Genomic DNA, 6,000 nt, shown 5'->3' with positions numbered 1-6,000 from the left:
TACTTTGTCAGTCATTTTAGGGGGATGAATCATTCTTGAGATCAGCAAATATTAATAGTTCTTCCTTTCTTTATGGAAACTATTAAATGTAATTGGCGACTCTAAGACACAATTGGAATCCATAGTTTTAGTTGAGTCTCCTACAGTGGTGTGTGCGAGAGAGAAAGACCGACTCTTTGGAGACCCCGGATTGCAGTGTTCAAGTCATAAACCTGGAAGAAGTAAATAATGGAAGATTATTAGGCTAAAGTTGCTTTAGGTAGCAGTATTTGCATGTAAGAAATGTCAGCATGTAATCATAGAAATGTCAATACAGCACAGCAAAAGTTACCCAGTAAAGATATTAAATGACATGTCTCCCTTTTTATTTTTTTGTTTCTAATTATTTTACTTTTTTTTTTTTTAATTGGAGGCTAACTTTGACAAAGGCAAGAATACAAAATGGAGAAAAGACAGTCTCTTTAACAAGTGGTGCTGGGAAAACTGGCAGCCACATGTAAAAGAATGAAACTAGAATACCCCCTAACACCATACACCAAAATAAACTCAAAATGGATTAGAGAGCTAAATGTAAGACCAGATTCTATAAAACTCCTAGAGGAGAACATAGGCAAAACACTCTCTGACATAAATCACAGCAGGATCCTCCAAGACCCACCTCCCAGAATATTGGAAATAAAAGCAAAAATAAACAAATGGGACCCAATTAAAATCAAAAGCTTCTGCACAGCAAAGGAAACTATAAGCAAGGTGAAAAGACAGCCTTCAGAATGGGAGAAGATAATAGCAAATGAAGCAACTGATAAAGGATTAATCTCCAAAATATACAAGCAGCTCCTGCTGCTCAATTCCAGAAAAATAAATGACCCAATCAAAAAATGGGCCAAAGAACTAAACAGACATTTCTCCAAAGAAGACATAAAGATGGCTAACATGTCTCCCTTTTTAAACAGGGCAGATTATTTTATAGGGCATTTTGCCGATGTTATTATATCAATTACAATATTTAAACTATTTATCTCTCCCCACCATTCTGCCTGTCTTCTCTTTTTTCTTTCCATTAATCTTGTTTCACGTTGGTATCTAGAGTCCCCCTTCTTTATGTAGATCTGTGTTGTAGACCTCAAAAGATCTCAGTTGAGAAATGCTTTTTTATTAAAAAATTATTAATTCATGCAAAAAAAGCCCTAGAACTTGTTGGTTCCTGGCCAGAATTGACTTTCATTCTGATTCTGAATGTTTGGGGCTCTAAGCCAGTAATCCCCGGATGTGGGTTCCCAGCCTAGTGGTTCTCAAAGTGTGATCTGAAGACCACCGGTGGGGCTGCAAGGCTTCCCTATGAGGCTCTGTCCCTGGGAAGGTCCGGTGCAGCCTTGATGCAGAATATGAACATGTCTGTGCTTCGGTGCTTGGCACAGTTTCATAATTTTGAACCTCAGTGCAAACCAGATGTCACTGCAATTCTGGGTTTCTTTGGAAGCCATGCGAGTCTTCTCATTCATCTTAGCAAAGCTGGAGGAAGCAAGTCTGTGGAAAACGCTGTGTCCGAAAGCCACTTGCTGACAAAAGGTGCCCTTCATAACCTTGACTTCCATTACAGAGCTGGCTCCTGATGGAATGAGGGTCACTTCTGGCTGCCAGAAGGTTGTGGTCCCTGCCGTGATGTAAGCCTGGTGGAAGTGGACAGAGCTGGGGCTCCCAGAAGGAGCCTGGAGTGAGAGAGCGTGCAGAGAAGCCCCCACTTTTGTGCCTTATTGTTGTGTTTGAGAAGAGTGGAGCTGTGGCCTGCCAGTTAATGAATATCAAATGTTAGAAATGGAACACTCTCAACTTTCTCCTGCCTCATTTATTCTGGTACTGATTCCTTCTAGTGCCTTTTTCATTTTAGTTATTGTAAAACTCTGTTCTTTATACCTTCTAGCTCTTTGTTAAACATTCCTGTATCCTCTTGATCTGTGCCTCCATTCTTTTCTGAGATTTTGAATCATCTTTACCCAAGATTACTCTGAATTTTTTTTTTTGGTAGATTGCCTACCTGCACGCCACTTAGTTGTTCTCCTGGGGTTTTATCTTGTTCCTTTGTTTGGAACATATTTCTCTGCTGTCTCGTGTTGTCTAAGTTTCTGTGTTTGTGGTCGCCTTTCGACAGGCAGCAGGATTACAGTTCTTTTTGCTTCTGATATCTGCCACCCTAGTGAGTGAGGTTGGTCCAGGAGATTGTTCAGGCATCCTGGTGGGAGAGACTGGTGCCAGCCTAGTGGTGGGTGGACCTGAATCTTGCCCCTCTAATGGGCAGAGCTAGGTCAAGGGGTATGTTTAGAGGCATCAGTGGGCTCCAGATGACTTTATTCAGCCTGTCTGCTGATGAGTAGTGTTGTGTTCCCATCCTCCTGTTGGTAATCCTGAGGCATCCCAGCACTGGAGCCTATAGACTGTTGGGTGGGGCCAGGTCTCGGTGCCAAAGTGGTGACCTCCTGGAGAGCTTACATTGTTGAGTATTTCCCGGAGCTCCTGCCATCAGTGTCCATGTCCCTACCGAGAGCCAGGATACCCTCCAAGACCTGCCCAGGTTTCTGTGGAGTCATTGCTTTGGCCTAGGTCCCAGTGCTCATGAAACTCTGTGTGCAGCCTCTAAAACTGGAGTCTCTGTTTCTCCCAGCCCCGTGGAACTCCTGCACTCACACCCTGCTGGCTTTCAAAGCCAAATGCTCCAGTAGCTCCTCCTTCCTATTACAGATGCCCAGGCTGGGAAGCCTGGTGTGGGACTCAGAATTCTCCTGTGGGAGAACTGCTGCAATGTATTTTCCCGTTTGTGGGTAACCCACCCAGCAGGCATGGGATTTGATGATATCATGAAGGCACTCCTCCTGCTCTCTCTCTGTGTCTTCTTTGTCTTTGGAGGCAGAATATCCGTTTGGGTAGCTGCCAGTGTTCTTTGGTGATAGTTGTTTAGCAGTTAGTTGTGATTTTAGTGTTTTCATAAGAAGAGGTGAGCTCGTCCTTCTACTCTGCCACCTTGTCCTGCACTCCTCTTCATTTATTCCATTTCGTGAGAATATTCACATAGCTCACTGCAGAAATAATGTGTTTGGTTAAGGCCTGTGGCTCTGAGGCAACTGGATGCAGGTATCATATGGTATATGCATCCTGTTACCTTGATAAAAACGGAAACAAATTCTATCTTTTCAAATACATTTGACTTCAATGTTTTTAGATGAGCAATGATAGTCTTATAGAATATTTCTTAGATTTCTTCTTCTCCCAGTCCATAGAGAAAGGCTGTGGGTGGTGAGTGCCGGTAAAAAAGCAATTAGAACTTGAGAAGTCCAATTAGTTATGTTCTCTCATCTATCCCTCTCATTTTGACTGTGCTGGGTCTTCATTGCTGCACAGGCTTTTCTCTAGTTGGGATGGGTGGGCTTCTCATTGTGGTGGCTTCTCTTGCTGCAAAGCACAGGCTCTAGGCATATGGGCCCCTTCGTTGTAGCTCCCAGGCTCCAGAGCACAGGCTCAGTAATTGTGGCCTATGGGTTTAGTTGCTTCACGGCATGTGGGATCTTCCTGGGCCAGGGATTGAACTCACGTCTTCTGTGTTAGCAGGCGGATTCTTTACCAGTGAGCCACCAGGGAAGCCCTATATCCCTCCCATTCTGAAGTGTTGCCCAAAGGCCTGATGCCTTCTTCTTCCTCTCCCCTTTGATTCCTGAATGTGGAGGTCATCACATCTCCCTCAGTCTGTGCACTTCTCCAGCTTAGTACTGATCTTCTGCCTTGAAAGACCCTGCTCTCTAGCCTGCAGGACTAAGGTTAATCAGGAGGAGAAATATTAGGTTTGACTTCATCTGCCAGTCATGTGCCCTCTAGATGGACAAGGGTCATTTGAGTCTCAAGGAAATTCCAGGCTGGAGTGTGTACCATCTTAATATATGCCAGTCCTCACCCAGGAAAAGTGACATCCCCATCACGGCAGGGGGTGTAATGGTTCTAAGCAGGTTCTAAGCCACATTACTCCTGGGGTTCTGAGATTACAGTGGGGTCCTTGTCAGAACAGAACATCACAGGAGAGTGTTCTGACACATGCTTGGAAACACTCGGTTCAGTGCCACCAGACCTCTCTCTCCTCTCAGCTTACACCTGGGATGCCTGTCACCAAGTCCCTTTGAGCAGTGACCTGAGCCCTCTGGTGGCAGAGATCCGAGCTTTGTGAGGGCAGCTGGAGCAGAGGGTTCAGGTGAACACCTGTCTGCGACTGCAGCCTGAACAGCAGTTGGATGGCGGTGCCAGCAAAGCCAGTCTCAGCTCCTCCTGCATTAGCCAGAAATTCCCCACCAGCACTAACCCTGGAAACAAGCCGCTGTTCTTCCAAGGCAGGAAGGAAAAGGGAACCGTGAAGCCCTCAGGCAATGGGAAGGTCCCCAGGATGTGTGTGGTGGAAGGGACAATGTTGCCTCTTCCACACTCCTTAGGGCCAGAGTGAAGTCAAAGATGCTTCAATACAGCGCCTTGAGGGCATGGAGTTTAGGGTCAGATCCGGATTCTGAGTTTGCCACTTACATGTTTGCCTTTGGAAAAGTGTTAAAACTCCTCAAGTAGTTAAGCCTTAGCTTCCTCATCTTTAACATGAGGATAATATAAACTATTATGTGGAGCATTAAATGAAATAATTTACAAGTGCCTAAGGAAATGGCAACCCACTCCAGTGTTCTTGCCTGGAGAATCCCAGGGACGGGGGAGCCTGGTGGGCTTCCGTCTATGGGGTCACACAGAGTCGGACACGACTGAAGTGACTTAGCAGCAGCAGCAGACACCATAGTGAAGTGAAAGTGAAGTCGCTCAGTCGTGTCTGACTCTAAGCGACCCCATGGCCTGCAGCCTTCCAGGCTCCTCTGTCCATGGGATTCTCCAGGCAAGAGTACTGGAGTGGGGTGCAGTACTCAAAACAATTAACAACTGTATATGTTAATGCCTATTCCTTATGTTTGTGGAGTGTTTTAAAATTTACCATGTTTTCAAATAATTTCGTCAGAGCTAGTGCAGCATTTACCATCTCTGTGTTTCACATGAGAGAATATAGGCACTGAGACGAGTCACTGATATGCTGAGGTTTGTGGGAGTGAACAGGCCCGCCCAGGATTCAGAGAAGCTTTGATTTGCTGTGTTCCTGCTCCCTCGTTATGCTCTGTCTCGGTGTTGCTTCTCTTCCCTCTCAGGCTTTGCCCTCTCAGCGCCTCCCCACAGCAGCAGCCAGGACTCATCCCTGCCAGCTCAGTCACTCCTCCTCCTCATCACACAGCAGAGAGGCCTGAGCTAGAAATCCGGTTCTAAGCCACATTTGCCTGAGTAGGATCATATCAATCTCTTCGTGATATTTTCCAGGTTGCGGTCTGGTCTCCAATGGGGCATTTCAAACTCACCTAGGCTTATGTCTCCTATGCTTCTTATCCTAGTACATATTTTCTAGTACTGACTCATCAGAACAGTGATTAGAGTGCAGAGTTAAATCCCATAGAACCCAGAATATGTATGGACTTCACAAGAATATGTGTGCTTACCAAAACTGTTGATCTTGTTTCTGGCCTCTTTTACTCTTTGATGTCCCTTTTGGATTGAACTGAGGGTGACTATGAATAACAGTGGTTTCTTTGTTGTTGTGGTTTTATTCTTCAGAGCTGGGTTTGGATGCTTCTCCAGTAACGAAGAAGCCTCCCAAGCTGGAGGGTGATGCTACTGACGGCTCCTTTGCCAATAAGCATGGCCGCCACGTCATCAGCCACATTGATGACTATAGTGCCCTAAGAGAGCAGATTGGGGAAGGCAGACTGCTGGTCAAGAAGATAGCATCACTTGTGAGACCAGCCTGAAGCTTCTCTGGTCCCGTAGCTCCAGGCATAGAGGTAATCCCACTTTAGCTCTTAGGTGCACCTTTTCCTTAAGCCCTTTCTTCTTTTGATTTTAGCTGCTTCTCCCACTGTCTTTTTTCCTGCTGCATATCTCTCACCA

At 45.5% G+C, this 6,000-nt stretch overlaps 1 protein-coding gene across 1 annotated transcript in view; it reads left to right on the top strand.

Annotated features, from left to right (window-relative positions):
* The window catches only part of LOC148778114 (NBPF family member NBPF4-like), a 118,914-nt gene that overhangs the window by 67,893 nt on the left and 45,021 nt on the right, over positions 1-6,000 (top strand). Inside the window, exon 3 of the mRNA XM_088835657.1 lies at positions 5,668-5,894. The gene's annotated coding sequence lies outside the window, so the exon portion shown is untranslated. The remainder of the gene's footprint in view (positions 1-5,667; positions 5,895-6,000) is intronic.

The sequence above is a fragment of the Moschus berezovskii genome, chromosome 4, assembly GCF_049115385.1.
Source record: "Moschus berezovskii isolate FMDL1 chromosome 4, NW_MosBer_1.0, whole genome shotgun sequence".
Classification (NCBI taxonomy): domain Eukaryota; kingdom Metazoa; phylum Chordata; class Mammalia; order Artiodactyla; family Moschidae; genus Moschus; species Moschus berezovskii.
Note: the sequence above shows the minus strand (reverse complement) of the source record. Positions and strands in the feature narration are given on the sequence as shown.